General features: G+C 37.2%; 1 pseudogene; it reads left to right on the forward strand.

Annotated features, from left to right (window-relative positions):
* The first annotated feature begins 361 nt into the window (after positions 1–361).
* Positions 362–26,862, forward strand: LOC116884408 (annotated as a pseudogene).
* The last annotated feature ends 496 nt before the right edge of the window (positions 26,863–27,358 follow it).

Consider the following 27,358-nt stretch of genomic DNA (forward strand, 5'->3'; position numbering starts at 1 on the left):
TGGCAAATAATTTGTTTGAAACCACATAGACTATGCCTATATTTCAACCTAAGAAAAGTCACTGCAGTGTTCAGTGGGCAAATATCTTCACCACTGTGTTCCTTTCCTTTCCTTTTGTATTTTTAAAAATTCTCTGCTACCTTTCCCCCTCAATAATTTATTTCTACTCGCTTTATATCACCATCTCCCAAGAGAAAGGGAGCTCCCTTGGATACCACTCTACCCTGGACATCTAGACTCAGCAGAACTAGTCGCATCCTCTCCTATTGAGGCCCATTCACACAGTCCAGGTAGGGTGAAGGAGTTCCAATGGCAGGGAACAGAGACTGACAGACCCTTCTCCACTTGTTAGAAAACCGACATGAAGACCAAGTTGGACATTTGTGACAAATGTGGAAGGAGTCTAGGTCTAGCTCCTGCATGTTCCCAGGTTAATGGCCTGGACTTTGCGAGTCACCATGGTCCCAGGTTAGTTGACTCTGTAGGTCTGGTTGTGGTGTACTTGATCCCTTTGGCTTACTCATTTCTACCCCAACTCCATTCTTCCAGAAGACTCCCAGAACTTCATCTGACATTTTGCTAAGGAGTTGGCATCTGCCTCCATTCACTGCTGGATAAAGCCTCTCCTGAGATAGTTATTTTGGTTTCCTGTCTATGAGCATAGCACAGTATCATTACTAGTGTCGGTGATTGGTTGCCTCTCTTACATGGGATGAGTCTCAAGTTGGGGCAGTCATTGGTTGGCTGTTCCTTCAGTCTCTGCTCCATCTTTATTCCTCCACATCTTATAGACAAGTTAAATTTGGGGTTGAAGGTTTTGTGGGTGGAATTATTGACGTTCCCTTCCCTCCTTGGGAAGACCCGACAGGAGGGAGTCACTTCAGTTTCTATATTACTTAGTAGGAATCTCAGCTATAGTATCCCCATAGATTTCCTGTACCCTCTCTTGTCACAGATTACCAGATAGTCACCACAGATTCCTCCTGGCAATTTCCATTCTCACTCACAGCCCTCCCACTCCCCATCCCACTCCATCTCCCCACAACTGATAGCTATCCCTGTTCTCCTCTTCACTCTTCCCTTCCCAGCTCCCTCTCTCTAGCCTCCTCTGATGAATCTTTAGTTTCCTCTTCTGCTGAGATTCACATGTTCTTGTTACCTCCTTCTTATGCAGATATTTGGGTATATGTACTGAAGCATAGTGGTCCTGTGATTTATGGCTAATGTCCACTTATAAGGAAGTAACATTCTGGGCCTGGACTACCTCACTCAGGGTGATATTCCAAAATCCTATCCATTTGCTTGCAAAATTAATGATGTATTTGTGTTTAATAGTGGAGTAGTATTCTATTATGTAGATGTAACATATTTTCTTTATCCATTCGTGAGTTGAAGAACATCCAGGTTGATTCCAGTTTCATGTTATTATGAATAAAGCTGCTATGAACAACTGAGGTTTGTTTATTAATGTTTCACAGTAGAAATCATTTTCCTGAATCCTTTTTGATGGGGGAAAGTCAAGCTTGTAGCATCAATGTAAACATATTCAAAGGCTATGGGATTTAAGATGTGAGCATCTCTTAGAACCATTATTTTTCTAGCTATTGAAGTATGTGGAATGAATAAACACTCAGAAAAGGAAATGTTAATTATAAGTATAGTTAACCCAAGAATAAAACTCAACTCTATACAAACTTATAAACTTCCCCTGTACATTCTCTTAGCAGAAATTTGCTCATTTTTCACATAGGCAGAAATTTAGATAATCCAGCTAAAGGTTAAATACAACTAAATAGAAGACAGGAAATAATCAAACTCAGAGCTGAAATCAACCAAGTAGAAATGAAAAGTACTATACAAAGAATCAACAAAGGAGGAGCTGGTTCTTCAACAAGATAGATAAACCCTTAGCCAGACTAACCAGAGGTCACAGAGAGTGTATCCAAATTAAGAAAATCAGAAAGGAAAAGGGAGACATAAAAACAGAATATGAAGAAATTAACAAAATCATCAAATCCTACTACAAAATCCTATATTCAACAAAACTGGAAAATCTGGAGGAAATGGACAATTTTCTAGACAGATACCAGGTAACAAAGTTACATCAGGAACAAATAAATCATCTAAACAACCCCATAACTCCTAAAGAACTAGAAGCAGTTATTAAAAGTCTGCCAACCAAAAAGAGCCCAGGTCCAGATGGATTCAGTGCAGAATTCTATCAGACCTTCATAGAAGACCTCATACCAATACTGTCCAAACTGTTCCACAAAATTGAATCAGGTGGAGCACTACCAAATTCCTTCTATGAAGCCACAATTATCCTTATACCAAAACCACACAAAGACCCAACAAAGAAAGAGAACTTCAGACCAATTTCCCTTATGAATATTGACACAAAAATACTCAATAAAATACTTGCAAACCAAATCCAAGAACGCATCAAAACGATCATCCATCATGATCAAGTAGGCTTCATCTCAGGGATTCAGGGATGGTTTAATATATGAAAATCCACCAACATAATCCACTATATAAACAAACTCAAAGATAACAACCATATGGTCATTTCATTAGATGCTGAGAAAGCATTTGACAAAATTCAACACCCCTTCATGATAAAAGTCTTGGAAAGATCAGAATTCAAGGCCTATATCTAAACATAGTAAAATCAATTTACAGCAAACCAGTAGCTAACATCAAACTAAATGGAGAGAAACTTGAAGCAATCCCACCAAAATCAGGGACTACAGGGCTGCCCACTCTCTCCCTAATAATTCAATATAGTACTCGAAGTCCTAGAAAGAGCAATCAGAGAGCAAAAGGAGATCAAAGGGATACAAATTGGAAGGGAAGAAATCAAAATATCACTATTTGCCAATGATATGACAGTGTAATTAAGCAACCCCAAAAGTTCCACCAGAGAACTATTTAACCTGATAAACACCTTCAGCAAAGTGACTGGGTATAAAATTAACTCAAACAAATCAGTAGCCTTCCTCTACTCAAAGGATAAACAGGCTGAGAAAGAAATTAAGGAAATGATGCCCTTCACGATAGTCCCAAATAACATAAAATATGTTGATGTGACTTTTACCAAGCAAGTAAAAGATCTGTATGACAAGAACTTCAAATCTCTGAAGAAAGAAATTGAGGAAGATCTCAGTAGATGGAAAGATCTCCCATGGATTGGCAGGATTAATATAGTAAAGATGGAAATTTTGCCAATAGCAACCTACAGATTCAATGCAATCCCCATCAAAATAAATTCTTTATAGAGATAGATAGAGCAATTTGCAAATTCATTTGGAATAACAAAAAAAACAGGATAGTGAAAACTATACTCAACAATAAAAGAATTTCTGGGGGGAATCACCATCCCTGACTTCAAAAAGTATTACAGAGCAATAATCATAAAAACTGTATGGTATTGGTACAGAGACAGGCAAGTAGATCAGTGGAACAGAATTGAAGACCCAGAAATGAACCCACACACCTAGAGCCACTTGAACTTTGACAAAGGAGCTAAAAACCATTCAATGGAAGAGAAATAGCATTTTCAACAAATGGTGCTGGTTCAACTGGAGGTCAGCATGTAGAAGAATGCCAATCAATCCATTCTTATCACCATGTACAAAGCTTAAGTCCACATGGATCAAGGACCTCCACATCAAACCAGATACACTCAAACTAATAGAAGAAAAAGTGGGGAAGAGTCTTGAACACATAGGCACTGGGGAAAATTTCCTGAACAAAACACCAATGACTTATGCTCTAAGATCAAGAATCGACAAATGGGATCTCATAAAACTGCAAAGCTTTTGTAAAGCAAAAGACACTGTCATTAGGACAAACAGCGACTAACAAATTGGGAAAAGGTGTTTACCAATCCTACATCTGATAGAGGGCTAATATCCAAAATATACAAAGATCTCACGAAGTTAGGCTCCAGAAAGCCAAATCACCCTATTAAAATTGGGGTACAGAGCTAAACAAAACATTCTCAGCTGAGGATTATTGAATGGTCAAAAAGTACCTAAAGAAATGTTCAACATCCTTAGTCATCAGGGAAATGCAAATCAAAACAACCTTGAGATTCCACCTCACACCAGTCAGAATGGCTAAGATAAAATCTCAAGTGACAGCAGATGCTGGCGAGGATGTGGAGAAAGAGGAACACTCCTCCATTGTTGGTGGGATTGCAAACTGGTACAACCACTCTTGAAATCAGTCTGGAGGATCCTCAGAAAATTGGACATTACACGACCTGAGGACCCAGCTATACCTCTCTTAGGCATATACCCAAAAGATGCTCCAATATACAACAAAGACCAATGCTCCACTATGTTCTTAGCAGCCTTATTTATAATAGCCAGAAGCTGGATAGGACCCAGATGCCTTTCAGCAGAGGAACAGATTCAAATTACGTGGTATATCTACACAATGGAATAATTCTCGGCTGTCAAAAACAATGACTTTATGAAATTCATAAGCAAATGGACTGAACTTGAAATATCATCCTGAGTGAGGTTACTCAACCACAGAAAAACATACTTGGTATGCACTCCTTGATAAGTGGATATTAGCCAAAAAGCTCAAATTACCCAAGATGCAATCTACAGACCACAGGAAGGTCAAGAAGGAGGATGACCAAAATGCAGATGCTCCCACTCCTTCTTAAAAGGGGGAAAATATTCATAGGAGGTGATATGGAAGCAAAGTTTAGAGCAGTGACTCAAGGAATGGCCATTCAGAGCCTGACCCACATGTGGTCCATAAATATATAGCCGCGAAAACTAGATAAGATTGATGAAGCTAAAAAATGCATAGTGAAAGGGACTGGATATAGATCTCTCCTGAGAGACACATCCATAGCATGTCCAATACAGAGGTCAATGCTAGCAGCAAACCATTGAACTAAAAATAGGAACCCCTTGGGAGGAATGAGAGGAAGTATTGAAAGAGTTGAAGGAGCTTACAACCCCATAAAAACAGCAAGGCCAACAAACCAGACTCACATGGACTCACCCAGGGATCCAACAGCATATGTAACTGTTGGCGCACCAGTGAAAGTGAAAGCCCTTGGTCTTGCCAAGGTTGGACTCCCAGTGCAGGGGAATATAGAGGGGGCAATGAGGGGGATGTGTAGGGGGAATACCCTTATGGGGGAGGAGGAGGGGAGGGAATGGGGGCTGATGGACAAGGAAACCGGAAAGCAGAATAACCTTTGAAATGTAAGTAAATAAATATATAATAAAAAATTTTAAAAAATTGCAAAATCAGAAAAATAAAATTATAATCACCCTTTGGACAGTTGCTGATTTTTATATGGGGGAATTCTTTTACAAAGAACAATATTTTTAGATTCATCTAATATTTGATATATTAAAGTTCACAATATCTGACTTAATTCTTCTGCATGAGTTCTTATTAGTTACACACTGTGAGAAATAGCAAGGGCAACTAGTACTCTATTTAAAATATATAATACAATCAGCTTATGAAAATAAGTTAGCAGGAAAAAAGTACTTACCCTACATGAGCTTTACAATATTATACATACATATATATATATATATATATATATATATATATATATCTGAGTTTCAAAGCTAATTTGACTGACTTCTTTCTTGTTGGGGAAGTGATATGGATCAATGTCATTTATATAGAATGACCTATGTTACTATAAAAATAGTTATTGAGTACATACTGGATCTTTTGAACACTATATTCTATAGAATTGTTCTCAGTTTTGGCTCCCCCATTAGTTGTTCAACAGTCTTAACTCTTGTAAACTTTAGCTTCTCCATTTATAAAGCAAGATGATCAGAATGTCATCTCTTACTGATGATGAGTACATTATAGTTCCTTGTGTACCTCCAGAAACAATGCAAGTATGAAATCCCTATTGTCAGAGCTTAGCCATTTATTTAGACATAAAATAAACCAGGTTGATTGTAGTCATTACTTTTCCAGCAGCAAAAGCTCTCCTCCAAACTAACATTCTGTAATGGATCATATTCAGCACCTCTTCTTATACAATTCCTTTCTACAGTTAACAAAGGATATGAAAAGAAAATATCAGAGGATGATTATTTTTCATCTTATTTGATGTATCTTGACTTTTCAAGCATAAATCATAAATCCAAGTGAATAACATTTACAAATATTAGATAATGGGAGTTGATTTGTCCTGCTTTAGTGTGGGTGGTAAAGATTGTATTCTGGATGTAGCTTTCACTTTATAACCTATAGCATCCCCTAAGTTGATGGCAATTCCTCAAAGCACATAAAATGATCACATGATTACTGATTATATTTAGTTCTTGGATAGTAAAGAGCACAATGTTCTGGGTAGGATTACTAAATGTTCTGTGAGCATTTGTGGGGATTTCCATATCTATTTAAAGTAATGTTAGTTGCTTTGGGGTATTCAAATTGCGTGCAGATGTATTATGGATTGTCCAAAATATTGTCTAGATAGTAACTTTCTTCACAGCATCACTTCATCAATTGCTTACCTTCTTTCACTGGACTTAGGACACCTGCAGCCAGTACAAACCTGGCTTAGCCTTAGCTATCTTTCTCTCTTAGTTATCAAGGGGAAAAGGAGACAAAAATATTAAAGTAGTTTAAGAGAATGATGGAGAAGAACATATTCCTCTGTCGCTTTTATGTTGTTTGAAAAGGTCCCAAGTGGTAGAACCAAGCTATCTTGTCACTTGTCTGGGACAGACTCTGCTCTTATGAGAACATCTGAGGAACATTTAGTGTTTCATAAAATAGAGGAGGTAAGTCCTCCCACATAAGATGATGAATGATAACAGGAAGGTACACTATACCTGTTCAATCATCTTAAAGAGATGATAGTGGTCTCTATTTCTCTGTCCTCTGTTCTTGTTTCTCAATTAACCTTGAACATGGGAACTACATAGGTATGCGATCAAATATACCACTTTCCATTCATCCATTGGAACAAGTTTTCAATCCTGTTAGTCTTTGTTCAGAAGTATAGAAAGAACTTTCATTATTCTTGGCAGATGTATTTATTCTTAGAAATTTTCACCTTCCTTATGCTTTGTTTCTCCTATAGAGATGTCCCAGTTTTCATGGAAAAAAATCAAAATTTAATTATAAATCATAGTTATTGTTGATTATTTATTAACCATCACCTTCCTGCCTCCCCACCCTGACATTCCTCTACACAAGGGGGTCCATCTTGGTAGGGTCAAGGGCTTCTCCTCCCATTGGTGCCCAACAAGGCCATCTACTGCTACATATGCAGCTGGAGCCATATAGGTCTTTCCATGTTCAGTCTTTGGGTAGTGGTTTAGTCCCTAGAAGTCTGGTTGTTTGATATTGTTGTTCTTATGGGGTTTCAAGCTCCTTCAGTTCCTTCAATCATTTCTCTAACTCCTCCAATGGGGACCCCGTTAGAAATACTTATAAATCCAGGTCAAGTAAGAATACTTACCTGCTTCTCTGTGTGTATTTGTTTGTGTGTGTACACTGATACAGATATAATATAAATATATATGCAAGCATAACTTAATATAATATTATGATATTTTGAATCTATAGCAAGGGAGCAAAGAAATCACCCATTGCCATCCTTTTTTCTTTCTTCCCTATCACTGCAAGGGTTTTCTTGCTTCTATTCAAAAGAAAATATTCATGAAACAGAAGTTATTTTTACTGAATACTGTCAATTTTAGAATTTTTGCACACCTTCCCATAGTCTGCTAGTATTCATATAAAATTAAAAAAAAACATATTAGCAAAAGTACATCCTTTTTACTCTTTGTAATAGCAACTGCATAAAGAAACCAATAGTGACTGCAGCTCTTTTGTAGTTACAATTATTTCTTTTAGTGAAAAATACAATTTTATTGTGTTGGCCTGACAATCCATTCTGTACAGATCTTGACCAGAAAATAATGCTATGTTTATTTACATCTGGAGGTTTCTTAAATAGGCAAGGGAGAAAAAACTCCAGTATGACGGTCATTTTGGAATGTTATTCTCCTGGATACAGTGATCATAAGGAGGTACTTGTTCATCAGTATACAAGCTGACATTTTTCTTTGTTCTTTATTTGTACTGCTTTTCCAAAAGAAAAATGTTCCATATTCCATACCTAACTTGGAGTTATCATTATCTTTCTTTAGACTTCGTTACAGTGGTTTCCTATTTCAAACCAGTTTGTACTTGTTCTTGTGGATATATTTGCAGTTTTTCCAACCTGCATCTCAATTTTAGTCCCAGAAGAGACTGAGAGACAAATCCAGCTACTGAAACATGCAGCTGAGCTGACACCTACTTAACCAAGCAAAGCACCTTTTAAGCCACATATGCAATATAAGAATTTATTATTTCCATAAAAAGACTATTCTTTATACATCTTTGAGTTGGTCTGAAATTTTTAATGCATTGTAATTTTAAATTTAATTTTATTAATATATAATTATATTATTTCCCCTCATCTCTCTTTCTCCCTTCACCCTTTACCATGCCTTCTCTTCATCTCCAAGAATGCCTTCTTTTTCTTTGATTATTAAAGCTGCATACATGTGCACACATGCCCACATGTACACATCTAATATATACACAAAACTTGCTCAGCCAGTTAAATGTGTTTTGTGTTTATGTGACTGCAGGGCTAAAAAAACTTTGTAATGAATATACTGTGAGATGGTTTGTCCCTGGGAAACTCTAATCTCCTCAGTGTTTAGGCAGCCATGTTGTTGAGATATGACTATAACTTCATTGTTATTTCTGGTAGATACCATCTCATAAGATACTTCTTTTGTTCTTAGAATCTATCTGCTCCCTACCATTTTTATAATATACCCTTAGTGTTATTTACAATAGTTGTAGTCAAAGGCTCAGTCCTGCCAAAATGCCCATTTCAGCTGTCAGTTCCATGGCCCAGATTATGATAATGCTACTTCTGACCTACAACCTTGCAAAAAGATAATCCTGGAACACTCTTCTTGTATCTAAATATGCAAGCAAAACTCATGGGTCTGCAAGAAATACATGCTGGTGTATTATGTTGAATATGAGTAAGCATACAGAGAAGCACAAGACCAAAGTGTTGACAGAGGTGAAGGATGTAGGGTGTTTCATACAATATCCAGGACTTCCCTGGGTAGTCTCCATGAAACTTTACATATATCATTACCTAGAAACTTTCAGAACTCACTCAGTATTTCCATGGCAACCTTTTGTACAATCAAATCACTGGTCATAGGTGACCAATCAATACAATATAATGATAAAGTCAATGTGAACCCCTCCCAAAAGTTGAAAGTCTAATCATGTCTTGAATTTTATTGAGGATTAGTCTTAATCTTAAAGGTACATGGTAGATTTCAGTGACCATTTGGCTCATTGATTGTCCATACTATTGGTTTAAAGGATTTTAGGACCTGTGTACTATGATACAAGGGAAGAAATCAAATTGCACTTCTTGGTATGTCACTGCATCCTTGTACTCCATGAAGCACCATTGCAAGTCCTTCTGTTCCTACTTAATATCCTTGCCTATACAATTTGAAACTGTAGTTCTTTGTTTCTGTAAATAGGTGAACTCTTAAAAATAAAATATATGTAGAGTTATATTTACTAGGTTGACTTAAAAATAGTTTTTCCATTTTCTCATTCAGAAAATGCATTAGAGACTGCAGATATTTAAATTTTTTAGCTTGTGAAGTTTTACCTGATGCAATAAATTAATGTATTACTTTCACAGAGGGATTTTAATTCTATTCACTGTTTACCTTGGGATAAATATTTAAATTTAATATAAATATATAAATGAATATGCAATCTTTTTATAACATTACTGATAGTAAACCATATAAGAGACTTTATTATTTATATAATTTTGTTTTTGTAGAATGGATTTAATTTGAAATCCTTTCACAGACCTTACTTCACTCCCTGCGCTGTATAGCCCTGTGGAATGGGGCTAAGATAAATGTTTTTAATTCAGTTTCCAGAACTACTGATTCTGACGGCATTGTAATTTTTATATGACAGGTATCAGATCAAAATTTACCATGCCTATTCCACTTTGTATGACCTCAAGCCATAGGGTTACTATATTTTAATTTGACTGATGCGTGATAAGCTTTTATAATCTCTTTTTTAAGGATGAAAACAAATACTTGCAAATTCTAGTCTGTAAGCATCTCAAATCTTAAAGGTTAAAAGGAACACTCATTTTTTTTAAAAAAATTATTATTCTTTTCTAATTAGTATGGACAGAGGCAGTTCCAAACAATAGATAAGCCACATTATGACAATGGCAATATCAGATTTTAAAACATCAATATTCATGTTTCCTCAGGATGAGAGGACTATTTTCATGTCTTTAGTTGATTTACAGATGACATGTACTGACTAATGTATTAAACATCTTAATAAGGAAAAGGGATTTTATCATGAAAACAGTGCCAAAGTCCTAAGTCCAATAAATATCACAAGGGTATTAAAGTCTTATGTCTTGCACTGTCCTCTAAGTTAAGAAAGCTGTTTAGACTCAATTTCTAGCAGTGTCTGAATGTGATTTTACTGGATATTGAGTGATTAAATACCTTGTTGCTATGTATTTCTGGGCAGATTAACTATACTTAACTGAATTCTTTCTCAATATTTGTTTCATATAATTCCCCAGACTATCTTGGCTTATGTTCAAATAACTCAAAAACGATTTCATGTGGAAAATCAGGAAATTTAACTTCAAATTTCAGTGTTATTAAGCTTTTCTTCTTGAGCAATCTAATGATAGGGTGTCAGTGTGAGATGTTACCAACAATTCGAAGAACACTTAATGAGTGTATGAATATGCACAATGGAAGTACAAGAATCTTTATAACAACCCTGAGCCTCTCACAAATCTACTTTTCCTTAATATAATTCCAGCAACAATATCTACAATGCCATTTTGTAAGATACTCTTATCAAGGATGATATCCAAACATCTCAATGTACTGGATGTGTTTCATTACACAATTGCTCATCTCATCTCATTTGCCCTGTAAAGTGCGGAGAACTAGCCAAGATAGATAAAAGGAAAAGAAACAAATGAGAAATCTGCCTCTTTTTATTGTATATTTTATTTATTTACATTTCAAATGCTATGTCCTTTCTCAGGTTCTTCTCTGCAAACCCCTTTCCCAAGCTGCTTAACCTGGTTCTATAGGGTGCTCCCCACCCACCCACCAAATCCTGCCTTATCACCCTGGCATTTCCCTACACCTGGGCTCTTTTTTTTTTTTTTTTAATTGAGTCAGTCCAGGTTCCATCTTCCCGTGGTTGGACATTTCAGCTAAGTCACCTACATGAGTCCTGGGTACCTCTCACATTCCAGGCCTCTGAAACTTTCTAGACATTTCTTCCACTACCTTCCCCCAGCAGCTGCAGGTTTCCATTCACTCTCCTGGTCTCTTGGGCTTATCCTGTTTCTCCCCTTCACCTGATCTTCTCCCTTTCTCCCTCCCTCTCCTTTCTCTCATCCATGTTTCTCCTTCCCTCACCCTCCCATTTTTATTTAGTTTTCCCTTCTAAGTGGAATTGCAGCATCCTCACTTGGACCTTTCTATTTGTTATACTTCTTATGTTCTACAGGTTGTACCCTGGGTAGTCTACATTTTTGGGCTGATATCCACTTACCAGTGCTTATCAGTGAGTACATACCATGCATTGTGTTTTTGTGTCTTGGTTACCTCATTCTAGAGGAAAGTTACTAGTTTGTCTGTAAAATTCACAATGTCCTCATTCTTAATAGCTGAATAGTATTCCGTTGTGGAAAGGGTACCAGAAAAAAGAGGAGGGGGCACAATATATGGCATGTAAATAAATAAGATAATTATTTTTTTAAGAAAAATGAGTGAACTGAAAGATTTGCAATTTTGTTAACATTGTTCCTATTATTTTTACATTTCTAATGACAATTTGTTTTTTAATTGATATGATTTTAATTCTACAAAAATATGCATAGCATGTAATTACCTGTTTCGGTTTGATCAAATGGACTCAAAAAACATCCTTATTGTTCTACAACTTTTATTATCATGTACACATATCTTCAATTTCTCAGAGTGAAATAACATGCCTCCTTGAGAATAATCCCCTGCGTTCTTAACCCCAGAGCAGGATAATCTGTACTTTACATTGTCTTTATGACTCTACTTACTCTAAAATTGTGTTTAAAATAAGAGAAATTTGCCATAATCATCTACTTTGACTGTTTATGTAACAGCAAATGTATTCAAAACTCAAACATGTTTTAGATTGCCAAAATATATATTTTATTTAAGAGGAACAATAATGAGTTATGTCCACTTGCTACATTTTGATCCATTCATTCACTAATGTGTCTCCAGATTGCTTTTGCCTTTTTATTATTACTGTGTATAATTATTGCTTAGACATAGTATACAGAGTTATGTTCTTGCTTTCAACTTTGTCTATATACCCAGAAGTAGGACTGCTGGGCAATATGCTAACATTGTGGTTGTGCCCACACTCTCATTGCTTGTACATTGTTGCTCTATGTTTTCTTAATAATAGTAGTGTAGTCATATGTGTGTATGTGCATGTTTGAGTGTGTGTGTGTGTGTGTGTGTGTGTGTGTGTTTGAGAGTGTGTGCATGCACGCAAGTGTCTGCTAATATTTCGTATGAAATTGTGCTGGTCTTACACAAAAGGAAAACCTTTTATGGGAAGCAATACTTGGTAAATCTGTATCCTATATAAAAGAAATGGCTATTTTAGTCATTGTCTAGTGTCTGTTGTTAAGAAAACAATTGCAAGATTCTGGATGACACTTAACAGGTCTTCTGATTCTCAGACAATTTCATTCATTCAACAAGTCTCAAAAAGTAGATTTTTACCTCTTCCTTAGCATTATAGAGATGATTGGTACAAGGTACTTACAGAGCTTGACAACATGAAAAGTAACTTAAGGTATCATTGTGCAGAAAGTCCTTGTGCTTATAGAATATGCAGGTAGACCAGTACACTTTATCTGGGAAAGCTTTGCAAACCTGTATTTTTAATCATTTAATTTTTAAAGATTGCAATACATAATTATCCTCTTTCCTTTTCTACCTCTAACCCTGTTATATATAATTCCTTACTCTCTTTCAAATCCATGACTGATGTTTTCACACATCCTGTGTGTGTGTGTGTGTGTGTGTGTGTGTGTGTGTGTGTGTGTGCATGTCTGTAACTAAGTACATATATACAGTCTATACTCTAAGCAGTATTACTTGTATATTTATTTTCAGGGCTGACTACTCAGTATTGGATAACCAGTTCATGTTCTCCTCCCTGAGGACAACTATTTCTCCCACTCTCAGCATTTTTGTTTGCCTGAAGTTCTTTGTATAGAGTTGAGGACTTTCTTTTACCCACATTATCATGTTCATTGTTGTTGTGCTGGTTTATCTCACTTGAGATAGTCTTGTTAGTGACACTTTATGGCTTTGGCTTCTCACATCGCCAAGAGGTCTCTCTCTCTCTCTCTCTCTCTCTCTCTCTCTCTCTCTCTCTCTCTCTCTCTCTCTCTCTCCTGGCTCCTACTATCTTCCATTCCTCTTCTGTAATGATCCTTGAGCCTTAAGGTGTGGGAGTTAATTATAGATGTATCCTTTGTAACTGGGCTTCACAACACTAAATTGTAATTGGTAGTGCTTTTCTGTAATGGTATTTGACTGTTGGAATGAGAGGTTTACTTGATAAGGGGTAAAGACTACTAATTAGAAAGTCTTATGTGGTATGAGGAAAATATTTAGAATGTAGTTAGGGATTATTGTGTTTTAGTAAAATGGTAGTTGCGTGGTTCTTTCCCAACATTCATGACTTCACTAGCCCTGGAGATTTGGCTAGGTTTCCAGTACTAGATGTGGTTTCTCTCATGTTCAGGAGATCTTAAGTATAATTAGAGGATTGTAAGTTATGTGAATGTCACTCAGGTATGACAGTGCCACTTCACTGTTATGGTAATAGTGTCCTGCTGTTTGTTGCTGTGGCTCATAAGTGGCATAGTTGGTTAGGACTGTTGTGTGCTTACCGCCTTTATTGTACCATATACATGTCAGATAAAGTAACATGCAAGCTGGTTCTCAAGGAGACTTTCAAGTGAGTTCTAGCTCAGAGAACTGACCCAAGCATACTGAGTGCACACATTATCTCTTCAGCAATTAGGACTTACTTTCTACCCCTGGGGTACCACCAATGGTATTAGCAATAGCCTTTAATCTCTTAGACAACCCTTTCCAAAAACTTAAAGAAAGGCTCCTCATTCTGGGTGTTAGGGATTAGGTTAGATGATCTTCGGCTCTTTGAGGGAGCATTGTTAGTTCACATGGCAAATTTTCATGCAAACTCTGTATGTCTGTTTATGTGATTTATGGGTAGTTTAAGTATTTTAGTTAGATCATTAAAATAGTAATTACTTATGACTTCTCTTATAATTATTTTGTCTTCTTCCCTGTTTCTATGCTTATATCTCCTCTCCTGCCTAGCTAGAGAACACTGATCAAAACTGTAATTTTCTGTACTGAATATATTGTAGGATTTCAAGGTTTACTGGTTAACTGGGACAATACACCGAGTAGTAAGCTAAGTACTACTGAAACTAATGTTTACAAATAAAGGATATTCAGATAAATGTTCCTTTGATTCATTTACGGTGTAGAGTTGTTTTGGGAGACACAGGGTTTCATTCATCCCAGACAAGTGCCAAATTGCTATGTAGCTGCAGGATTTCTTTAAATATTGATCCTGTGGCCTATACCTCCCAAATGTTAAAATTGCAGGTATAAAACCCCATATCTTGTTTATTCAATGCTAGGAATTGAACACAGGGCATTATGTTTGCTAAGTAAGCAATCTACCAAGTGAAATACCTTCCAAGCCCTGCCTCATTGATTTTTTACATCTATATGCAATTCAATAATTTTGTTTTTTTAAGGATAATATGCTCATATACAGAATCTTTGTTTTCATCTTTTCTTTTTCACGTGAATGGACACTGTTTTCAGTGAAAATTTTCTCCCAGAAAATGTTTTAGGAGAAATAGTATCCTTGTTAACATGTAAAATTGAAACCAGAACCCACTGTCATGTAAGAACACTTAAAAAAACTCTCATATTAAACTTGGTCCATGACTTATGGTACTTTTGGAGAAAATTCTAGCCAAAAAGAGGTACAGTACAAACATACCTGGCTTACAGAGACAGTACCAGATATGTCTTCATAATAAAGACAGATCCTTATACTAGGGTTTGTGAGCAGCTTTCTACTACTGTAATATCTGGAAATAAGTAACTTAAAAGAGCAGTTAATTCTGATTTATGGTCTCAGAGGTTTTAGTCTGCAGTCACTTGGATCTGTTGCTTGTGGCCTGTGATAACAAGTCCATCAAGACAGGGATGGAGACAGAAAGAGAAGGGGGTTGGAATAGGTTGTATCTCAACATACTATTGAATATCTTTCTCCTTTCTGATAATGAGAATTAATTTTCTTGTACTAGAAGCTGTCTCCCACATGTTCCAGAATTATACAGACGCATAGTAATCCAAGTGTAGGTACTTACAGGACCCTGCTAACCTAGAGCACTTAAGTTTCATTTTTTTCATGGTATTTATCTCTCCATTGCTTGGTCAAAGAGAAGACCAATTTGACCTAAAAAAGGAAGTTTATGGTGACTCAGTGTTTTCAAAAGTTCAATCCATAGTTGTTTACCTTTGCTATTTTGGGGCTTGTGGGCAAAAGTGGGTAAGGTATAAGTATATGACCAATAAAATTGTTCATTTGTCCATAGCCAGAAAGCAGAGAGAGGATGGGGTGGAGTTGGGAACAGAGACAAGGAGACAGTAAGAAATACGGAGCATAGAAGAAAAAAGAGGAGGAAAAAACAGAGAAAGATGGGATTCATGGCAGAGAAAAGAGAGAATGCTAGAGACCAAATAGCTCCCCAAATATGCATGCCTCAAATTTCCTATCATATGTCTATGAGGCTCTACTTTCTAAATGTTGAACATTTCCTAGCAATGTCATAAGCTACTAACCAGGCTATTTACAGAGAGACTTTTGGGGGACATTTATGATAATAAGCACAGCAGCATCCCTAAAAGATAAATGCCAGATATAAGACAAGACACAGAAGAAGCAGTGTGTCACAGGTGCTTCAAAACATGAAGGAGACACTGAGGAACTGCTTGAGGAAAACCCTAGAAATAAAAGGTAATCTTACACGTGAAAGAGTTCAGAGGAATCTATATTAGGATTGCAAAACAAAAAGGAGCATGACATCTGTCTTCCCTCAGCAGCCACCAGTTATGGAGCTCAAGGGGATTACCCCTTCATTTCAGCCTTTGGGATCATGGAGAGTAGTTCATGAAACCAAGCTGTGTTTCTGCCTTAAAGAAATTATGAATGAACAACCATATTTTAAGCCTTTCTTCTATATTGTCATTTATTATACAACATGAAAAAACTATACAGTACTTAATGTAGGAAATAAATGAGGCATGGGGTAACTAGTCAAAAGAATTAATGTACTAGAATGTCTTAGAAATTGATCAATAACAGTATTCAATAAGACCATCCAATGTTTATAAAAGATTCTGCTCTGTGTTGAAGAAATCACTGTAGGTCACATACCTATCTTAAGATATTTACCCTCTTGTAGCTTCCATTTTAGGTCCTTGTTCTAAACTGGAAGAGAAATTGTAGACAAAGTTCTCAAAGAAGATGCCTGTTAGGATGTGGACGACCTACCTATAGGATGGAGTTGGCTTAATGTTCTCTAAAAACAACAGAAAAGGAGATGGAGGCATCTGTATTGATTAAGCTCCTCCACTCATGTTGCATTCTGTAAAATAAGGCATTTGATTCCTACAAAGAAATTCTTTCATTTTTTGTAAAGCTAAAGAAAAGAGTAAGGAATGCTGATGGAAATTCCCTGCTGTCAAGCACCATTCAACAGTGGAAGCAGAATGTAAGGCTCACTGGAATAGACTTATTCTTTCTAGATAAAGTGGTACACTTAATCGGTGATCAGAACTCCTACACAGAAAGATCAATAATTAAAAAGGAATTATGATTATTGTATTACTATTTCCATTCCATTAATGACTTTCTTATCTTAAGAGGTAATGTATATTGCATCAAAGGTTAAGTCATTCTCTTGAAGTCCACTCAACTAAAGAACACTTCCCTGTCATAGGCAGCCAACAATTTCTTCCTAGAGACACATCTGGGAGCCATTGAATAAATGGATTTGCTTTGTGTGAGGAAGGTAATAACATATTCAATTTGATAGGAAATGCGAACCCTCTGATTCTTCCTTTGTAGTTAGAAGGCAATGTGGGCAGGTTTCTGATATTTGAGTACATAGTTTGTTGCATTCGTTTTTCTCCTTCGTGACTATCAAGTGCTTTATATTTTATTAACAGTGTGTAATAGTTAAGAAGAATCATGTGTCTTGATCCATTAGTTTCATCTGGCCTAAGGACTTTTGAAATTCATTCAGGTTTTCTTTCTTTTGTCTATAACTCTAGTGTGTTATCCATTGGACCATCCAGCAAGATTCAGGTTTCTAAATTCATGGATATTATAATTTTTAACATGTTTTTCACAACTGAAACTATTATCATTTTGAAGGGTATTTTGAAAAACTAAGATCATCTTACTATATAGAGTTATTTAGGCTTGTATTTAAACAGAAAAAAACTCTAAGAGATAATAACTAAGTATGACAAAACTAAATATAGTAAGATTAAAAAAAATCAGATTGAGGATTCAAAACACAACACAAAAGAAGGAAAACGGCCTTAAAAGCAGGAAGACACTAATTAATCCTCTTATTCAAACTAGTATAGTTATGTGTATAAAAATAAAATAAATAAATAAACTCTAAGAATTAGCTTTATGATGTCTCCATATGTTCACATAAAGTAACTACTTCTTTTTTTTTTATTTATTTATTTTTTATTAACTTGAATATTTCTTATATACATTTCGAGTGTTATTCCCTTTCCCGGTTTCTGGGCAAACATCCCCTTCCTCCCCTTCCTTCATGGTGTTCCCCTCCCCACCTCCCCCCATTGCTGCCCTCCCCGACAGTCTAGTTCACTGGGGTTTCATTCTTAGGGACAGGGCTTCCCCTTCCACTGGTGCTCTTACTAGGATATTCATTGCTACCTATGAGGTCAGGGTCCAGGGTCAGTCCATGTATAGTCTTTAGGTAGTGGCTTAGTCCCTGGAAGCTCTGGTGGCTTGGCATTGTTGTACATATAGGGTCTCGAGCCCCTTCAAGCTCTTCCAGTTCTTTCTCTGATTCCTTCAACGGGGGTCCTATTCTCAGTTCAGAGGTTTGCTGCTGACATTAGCCTCTGTATTTGCTGTATTCTGGCTGTGTCTCTCAGGAGCGATCTACACTTCTGCACTTCTTTGCTTCATCCATCTTGTCTAATTGGGTGGCTGTATATATATGGGCCACATGTGGGGCAGGCTCTGAATGGATGTTCCTTCAGTCTCTGTTTTAATCTTTGCCTCTCTTCCTGCCAAGGGTATTCTTGTTCCCCTTTTAAAGAAGGAGTGAAGCATTCACATTTTTGATCATCCGTCTTGAGTTTCATTTGTTCTAGGCATCTAGGGTAATTCAGGCATTTGGGCTAATAGCCACTTATCAATGAGTGCATACCATGTATGTCTTTCTGTGATTGGGTTAGCTCACTCAGGATGATATTTTCCAGTTCCAACCATTTGCCTACAAATTTCATAAACTCGTTGTTTTTGATAGCTGAGTAATATTCCATTGTGTAGATATACCACATTTTCTGTATCCATTCCTCTGTTGAAGGGCATCTGGGTTCTTTCCAGCTTCTGGCTATTATAAATAAGGCTGCGATGAACACAGTAACTACTTCTTTAAAAACATAGCCTATATTAATTTATAGCTTTCTTTGGCAGACAATTAGAAAACATGTATTCAGTATTTTGTATAGCTTTTGATGAAATATGCAAGTAAGAACATATTCCTTTTATAAAATTGTCCTTTTTAAGGATACAACAGAAGTTACATTTTGCATAGCTCATCTGTTCAGGTGATCAGAAATTGTTTCTAAATGCAAACCTGAGACTTGTCCTGAGTTCAAGGCCTTATTTTTTTTATTATTATTTAACTTGAGTATTTCTTATTTATGTTTGAGTGTTATTCCTTTCCCGGTTTCGGGCAAACATCCCCTAATCCATCCCCCTCCCTTCTTTATAGGTGTTTCCTCCCATCCTCCCCCCTTGCTGGCCTCCCCCAACAATCTAGTTCACTGGGGTTCAGTCTTAGCAGGACCCAGGGCTTCCCTTCCACTGGTGCTCTTACTAGGATATTCATTGCTACCTATGAGGTCAGAGTCCAGGGTCAGTCCATGTATAGTCTTCAGGTAGTGGCTTAGTCCCTGGAAGCTCTGGTTGCTTGGCATTGTTGTACATATGGGGTCTCGAGCCCCTTCAAGCTCTTCTAGTTCTTTCTCTGATTCCTTCAACGGGGGTCCTATTCTCAGTTCAGTGGTTTGCTGCTGGCATTCGCCTCTGTGTTTGCTGTATTCTGGCTGTGTCTCTCAGGAGAGATCTACATCCGGCTGCTGTCGGCCTGCACTTCTTTGCTTCATCCATAGGAGAAGGAACTTAAGGACAATAAATACCTGAGCAATGCCCAAGAAAACAGAAGCATAAGGCTGTTGGAAAGGACAAAGTCAATTTAGGACTTGAGAACACAATTCTATAAAGAGATAGAAAGAATGAAAAGAAGTCAAACTGAAATGAAGATCGAATTGAAACATCCAATAACAATTAAAAAATATCAAATGAAAACCTTACAAGTAGCATTAATCAACAGAAGATAGAATACTAGGATTTGAAGATAAAGTAGAAGATCTAGACCAAATGATACATTAAAGATACATGAATTCTACTAGACTTTCAAAGACATACAGGCAAGCCTTCTTGAACAATTTAAAAATTAGAAACATAAGGTGCGCCGGTTGTGGTGGCGCACAGCGGTAGGATTTGCTGAAGGAGGCAGAGGCAGGAGGATCACGAGTTCGAGGCCAGCCTGGGCTACACAAAAAAAAAAAAAAAAAAAGAAAAAAAAAAAAAAGAAACATAAGGTGCACACAAAGTTTCCTCCCATGAAGCCAGTATCACTCTAATAGCAAAACCAGATAAAGACACAACAAAAATAAAACCATAGGCCAATATCCTTGATGAAAGATGTTCAATAACACTTGATAGACATACATCAAAAGAATTATACACCATAAGCAAGTTGATTTTATCCCTAAAATGCAGCAGTGGTTCAACATGTGAAAGTCAATAAAGGTAATAATGTAAGTAGACCTTTTAAAAACAAAATAAAGTATAATGAGATTTAAAAAATCATAACGTTGTACTTAATCAAGTCAAACCAACAAAAGGAAAAGAACCCCAAGAGAAGGTATAAGAAACAGAGACCCACTCATTCACACATTCAGGGGTCCCATAAAAATACTAAACTGAAAGCTATGATATATAAGCAAAGGACCTGATGCAGACCGGTGCAGGCCCTGTACATGCTGCTTCAGCCTCTAGGGGTTCATATGAACTTTGCTCTGTTGATTTAGAGGCCCTCATTCTTTCTATCCTCCATTCCCTCTGGCTCCCACACCCTCCCACTTCCTTTTCTGTGGAGTTTCCTGAGCTCGGAGGGGAGGAATTTGATGGAGACATCCCATTTAGTGTGTTCTGAGTTCTCTTTCTTTGCTCTTAATCTCTGTCCCTCCCCCCCCACCTCTCCGGTGTGTGTGTGTGTGTGTGTGTGTGTGTGTGTGTGTGTGTGTGTGTGTGTGTGTGTGTATGGGTTTGTGTGATGTTGGGCTATGAGACTCTGTATTTCTTCCCATCTGATGCAGGAGGAAACCTCTGATGATGGCTGAATAAGGCACCCATCTATAAATATAGCAGAATATCGGTAGGAATAATTTTACTGTTACTGTTTTCTTTTAGACCAGTAGTATTTGGATTTGCTCTAAGTCTCTGGGATGTCTAGTGGCCCTGGTTCTTGGTCATACAAGAGGTGTTGGGTATGAGTTCCATCTCATGGAGTAGGCCTTAAGACAGATTAGACTGGTTGGTTACTCCCACATGTTCTGTGCCACCGTTGCCCTCTCATGTTTTTAGGCAAGATGGATTGTAGATCAGAGGTTTTGTGGCTGGCTTATTGTTTATGTTTCTCTTTTTGTAACTAAAGAAGAATACCTTTTCACATAATATTGAAAATGGCTTTGAGATACATAAAAAAATGTTATCTTTATTTATGATTAGAAAACTGCAAATGAAGTCTTCACTCCTCTACCTTATCTAAAGAAATTAGAAATTCTTGATACTAAATTCTTTGGCAAGGTTTGTGGGGATTCTTGGTGAGGTTTAGGAGGTGTATACAGCCTTGCTGGAGTGTTTCTTAGGGATGGCCTTATGTGGCTAAAATCCTATCACCATTTTTAGCTCACTGTCTCTGCTTCATGCTTGCATTTGGAGACGTGAGCTCTCAGCTTTTGTTCGTGCAGTTATGCCTATAGCTGCCATGTTGGACCTCTTTTCCCTCTGGAACCAAATACCCAAATAAGATGCTTTAGCTACAGTATTTTACTCCAGCCACAGAAAATAATACATCTATTAGACGTGTGCCTATCTGTGTTTCTCTTCAAAACTCCCTGCATAACATTATGCCTACAAACTCTAAGATAGAAAAACTATTTTTTATACAAATATCAGTATTTCAATTTGCAAGCTGCTGCCATTCAGGGTCCCCCCCTTCCCCACCCTGTTTGACTGGCCTGCCATTGAGGAACATTCAGTTGAGTCCACTTTAGCCTCCAAAGCCTAACAATGGCCTGTATTTTTCCATCACAATGCAAGTGACCTTGTGCTACCATTCCTGCTGTTAAGGACTAGCTTCCAGGCAAGTCATTTGATTCCCTGCCAAGCAGGTAGATGGGGCTTGTGTTACCTGTGGGGAGACCCTCGGTTTCCAGATTTTCCTTTGTCATCTTGTGAGAGAAAGAGGAGGCCAACTGCATGAGTGTTTGCTTGGAATTAGAATACTTCTAAGAATTCTGCCCAGAATCTGTCTGTAATCTAGATTTCTACCTCTGTTTTCTGCTCTGAATTTAAGCATATTACCTATCCACCCACTCTGCCATTACTTTCATGGTATTTCTCCCCCACAGATATTACAGGAAACACAATTTAGACAGGGTGCCAACTCAAGTAGGGGATTTTTATTATGGTAAAATCCCTTAGGGGCAAATGATCAGAGGCAGCTAGCTGTTTATATCAGAGTACAATCAGAAATAATAATCCCCCATGAAAAGAATCCCACACATGAACAAGTTGATCCAATCTATTTCCACCCTTCATCATCTGTCCTGGACTGACATTTATATATCAGTGCATGCTCATGTTAAGAAAAGGGTCATTAACGAAGGAAGGGAAAAATCGTTCAGACTTCATTTAGGATCCTGGAAACCCCCTATGAATGAACAAGGCAGTGACTACTGTGGTTTAGCCCACTATTACAGAAGCATTTCAACAAAAGTTAAGATGAGGAGCAATAAGTTTTTAATAAGGTACAAGAAATACAACAAATGCCTACTAAAGATCCTTCTTGTCTATTGGAAATGTGTCAGGCTTCTCTGAGATACACAGACTCAGACCACAAGACGCAGGTGCAATTGGCAATGGAGAACAGGCTCATTGATTGTTCTTTAGGACCTCCATGCTATTCATTTTATTTAAACACCAAACTGAGAGAAAAGACACCTATCATCACCTTAGTTATGGAAGCGTCAGAAAAACTCAAAGACAGATTGTGTTTCCCCAGTTGCTTAAATATGAGTTAAGAATATGATTTTAACACACAGTTTTCTGTAGGCACTAGGGTATCGATAACTCCTCCTTTGACTGGGCCTATTTTACAAATTAAATGTCCAGCTAAAAGTAATTCCTCTCGCTACAATTAGAAATGCAACTTATTCTACAATATTCTTTGAAGCTACAGATGCCCCTCTAGGAAATAAAACGAGACATTTCATAGCAGCTTCCTCCCAACAAAGGGTGAGGTGGGAAGACTGTGAAAGGCAGAGCAACAGGAAGTTTGCTGTGGGATTTCATCTAGACGTGTCAGAGAAGCTACACCATGAAGTTTCCTCAGCACGGATACCTAAACAAGACCAGAAAAAAAAGACCAGCCCAATAGATAATGCTGACATTGAAAAGAGAAATCTCATGGGACCTCAACCCTAGACAAAGAATTGCAGGCATACAATTAATGCTGAGAGTGGGAAAAAATAGTCTTCCTTAGGAAGAGCTCCCAAATTGATCATCCAATACCAAGTGGTTGGCACTGAAAATTATATGCATACAAGTAACATTTTAAGTGAAGGGACACTAGCCCACTCGAGCATGTGGCTGTAGTAGTCGCCCTTCTCCTTCATTACCTCTAATGACTAAAAATCATTAGGTTTCATTCCTAAAATGAGCCCCTACGGTCTATTCTCTTATTTGGCCACTACTTCCTCCTGAGTTTGGCTAGCAAGGTCCAGGTATCAAAGTATTGAAGCCCAGTAATCAAAAGCCCACTTTGGCTCACCTGATTAACATGCCCAATTAAAAGTAAAATACCTCATCCTAACACAGGGTTCCCCCTTTATCTTTATAAACTATCATTTGCCTATGGGCCACATCTGTCCCCTCTTTATCCAGAGGCAGTCCTTTGTCCCACTCTGGGACAAATAGCCCCTCCTCTTGCTCCTCCCCCTCCTTTCACTTTCTCTCTATTCTTCTCTCTTTGTCTTTGTCTCTTATCCCTGCCTTTTGTCCCTTTGAGGCAAATAAATCTCGTTGGTGCTGAGGTCTTGGTCTTGTTGTGTCTTCAGTCAACATTGAGTTCCCTCAGTAGGTACTGAAAAAGTTGTGTTTATATATTTAGAAGTGTGTTTGTGTATGTAATAATTTTTTTAAAAAAAAATAGCAGCTATCAACTTGAGAGAGAACAGGTGGTGCATGGGAAGATTGGGGGAGGAGAAATGGAAAATTATGCAATATTTTTTAAAAAAGCAGAGACTGACAAATTGAATTAAAAATTAAGATTCATGTTTTGTGGCCTCTAAGAAAAAACACTTTACCATCAATGACAGATACCATTATTTTAACATAACATACAGGAAAAGATATTCCAGACAAATAGAGCAAAGAAATAAACAAGCTAAGCTATTCTAATATCTGACAAAATAGATCACAAGCCAAAGCGAATTAGGAGAGATGGTGATGAACATTCATACTTACCAAAATAAAAATTCATTGAGATGATATTCTAATTCTAAACACTTATCCACCAAACAAACAAGTACCCTATTTCATAAAATAAATCTTATTAGGTCTTAAACCAGAGATTGACTCAAACACAATGATAGTGGATGTCTATATAAAATCTAAACAGAAACACTGGAGATAAATAACATCATAATCCAATGGATGTGGCAGACATCAACAGAACTTCCCATCCAAACTCTAAAGAATTTACTTTCTTCTCAGCAGTTCATGGAACTTTCTCCAAATTACCACATACTGGGACGCACTGCAAATCTCAAGAAATTTAGGAAAGTTTAAATAACATCCCAAACGCAAAAGTAATACCAACTGATACCAACCGACAGTAGAATGGACAGACAGTACATGAACGAACTTATGAGAGCTAAATGATACGTTACTGAATGAAAGTTGGTTCAAGGGAAAACTCAAGAAAGAAATGTAGAAGTTCGTTGAATTTAATGAAGATGAGAATAAAACATACCAGAATCTATAGGCTATAATGAAGGCAGTCCCAAGAAGAATGTTCATAGCACTACATGCCTATATTAAAAAACAAACAAACAAACAAACAAACAAACACTGGGGAGAATCCATGTTAATACCTAGTGTTGTGCTTGAGGGTCTTAGATAAGCATGGAAGACAACGCCAAACAAAGAGTAGGTAAGAGGAGATACTAGAAGTCAGGGCTGAGCCTGGCTTGAAGGCATGAACCTTTGATCCCAGCACACAGGAGACGCAGGCGGATCTTTCTGAATCTGAGGCCAGCCTAGTCTACACAGTGAGTTCCAAGACAGCCAGAGCGGTTGAAAGAGACTCTGTCTAAAAAAATAAAACCAAACCAAACCAACCAAACAAACAAACAGAATCCTTAGGGCTAGCTAAAATTAATGAGATAGATAAAAAATATAAGCAATAAATTTTTTGTTGATTCTTTGAGTAGATTAACAAGATTGACAAACATTTAGTCAAACTACCTAAAAGATAATTGAGAAGACCAAAATTAATAAAATCAGAGATGAAAAGAGAAACATTGTTACAGATACTTATTCAGTGAACCCTAAGAAGATAATTATTGTCAATAATGTATTTTATTTTCAGAGACAAACCAGAATTCTTCCAATCCTTTAGAGCACGAGTTCCATTTTATATTATCATAAACATACTTTCATGTTTATACAAATATCTCTCAAATACTCTACAAATTAAGTACTCATGACTAACTTAGAAATTTACAATACTAAAAAATACCTGACAGATAACTTCCAATGAACAGCATTAAAATAAATGTGCAGATTTTATTAAATTAATTATTTAGTATGTAGTAATTACTTATGTGATTACTTTCCTTAACCTAATATGATAAATTATAGTAGAACTTTCTAAGATTAACTATCCTTTCATTTAAAAATAATGCCTAGTTATCTGCTCTCTACTATTTTTTAATATCTTGCTAAATTGTATTGATTTAACTATAGCATTTCTCAGGTTTTTAATATAAAATATCATCAGTGGAATTATTTCTTGGCAGAGGCCTGAGTGACTGTTTTGAATGGAATCCACTGAGTCTTTGCCTATTCTCAAAGCCAGAGCCTCATCAAGTGTGAGGAACTACTCTTGCCACAAACACCATGTTGCTTGTAAGGCCAGGAGGACGGGCTGAGGGGAAGAGGGAGGACTATAGGGAGAGAGGAGAGAAGAGGCAAGGTGAGGCCAATCCTGGGGGAAAAATTATACCTGCCAGAATGAGCAAGAATTGAAGCTAATAAGAAATTTGTCAAATTCGACAAATTGAAGTTTAATAGCTTAAGAGTTATAGTTACTGTGCGGAAATGTGGACACACTTCTAAGATTTGGAAGATGTGTGCCTGAACTGGGCCGGATGCACTGACAGCTTTTTGCCATGGACTGAGTAGGAGTCTGCAATCTTGTATCTCTTTCTTGGCTTTGCTAAACATGTTAAAATATGACCATGCTGGGGTTCCAATGGGCAGGTGTTACTGGTGTAACGCTTGGTGAACTTGACGATTTCATGGTGAGAGGGAATGGGGCTATGCCACAGTCAGGAACAGGTGTCAGTATAGAAAGAGTTGGTCCAGCCTTCGCAGTTAAATTTGGTTAAACACACAGGATGGCCGGCAGTGGCTATTGTTTGCTGTCACAGTCACCTTGGCTTTGGTTGGTGGCCGTCTGGTTTGGACATCAACACTCAGCAGAGCTTTCAAGCCTTGCCAGAGAGAATGTGGCAGTGGTTGTGAATCCCATTCCGCATGTAAAAGGAAAAGTTATTATTGGATGTCTTCATGGTTGATCAATGCCAATATGATGGTCTTAGGAGATGAACCAAAACAAACGACTTCAAACCCGGGTCACTTAAGCCGTCTTGACAGGCATTAATTCGTGGATTAAACAAGTTATTATGCCATCATTGTTAATTACTGGAAAAAGAAACTGAAATAGAAGATGCTGTTAAATTTGCATAAAAATAGTTAGATGGAAAGATTGACCCTTCAGGATTATGAACATGGCAAATAGCCTAGAATTCTAATAAGGGGAAGATCAGGTAACACCCGAAGAGCTGACAACAGAGAATGTTAGCATAAGTAGATGCCAAAAGTCCTTTGGAAAAACATGGATACACCTATGCCTTTAAATGTCCGGAGTTTTGCAGTGATGTCGCATTCTGTTATATTTAAATGAAGCAATACAGAAAGCCAGGTGTGAGACTTTCAGAGTAAATTGCTCAGTTATTCCTAATCCCAAAAAACAAGGGGTCCCTGAAGGAGTAGTGTTTGCAGTACTGGGGTCCCTTTAGTCTCAGTTGTAAAATTACATCTCTTTTTTTGAGAAAAGTCATACAAGAATATGCCAAAGTGAGAAAAGTTTGTTAAGATCCCATTTAGTATTTGAAAAAACAAATCAGTTGCACAA

This window comes from Rattus rattus, chromosome 15 (assembly GCF_011064425.1).
Source record: "Rattus rattus isolate New Zealand chromosome 15, Rrattus_CSIRO_v1, whole genome shotgun sequence".
NCBI classification, from domain to species: Eukaryota; Metazoa; Chordata; class Mammalia; order Rodentia; family Muridae; genus Rattus; species Rattus rattus.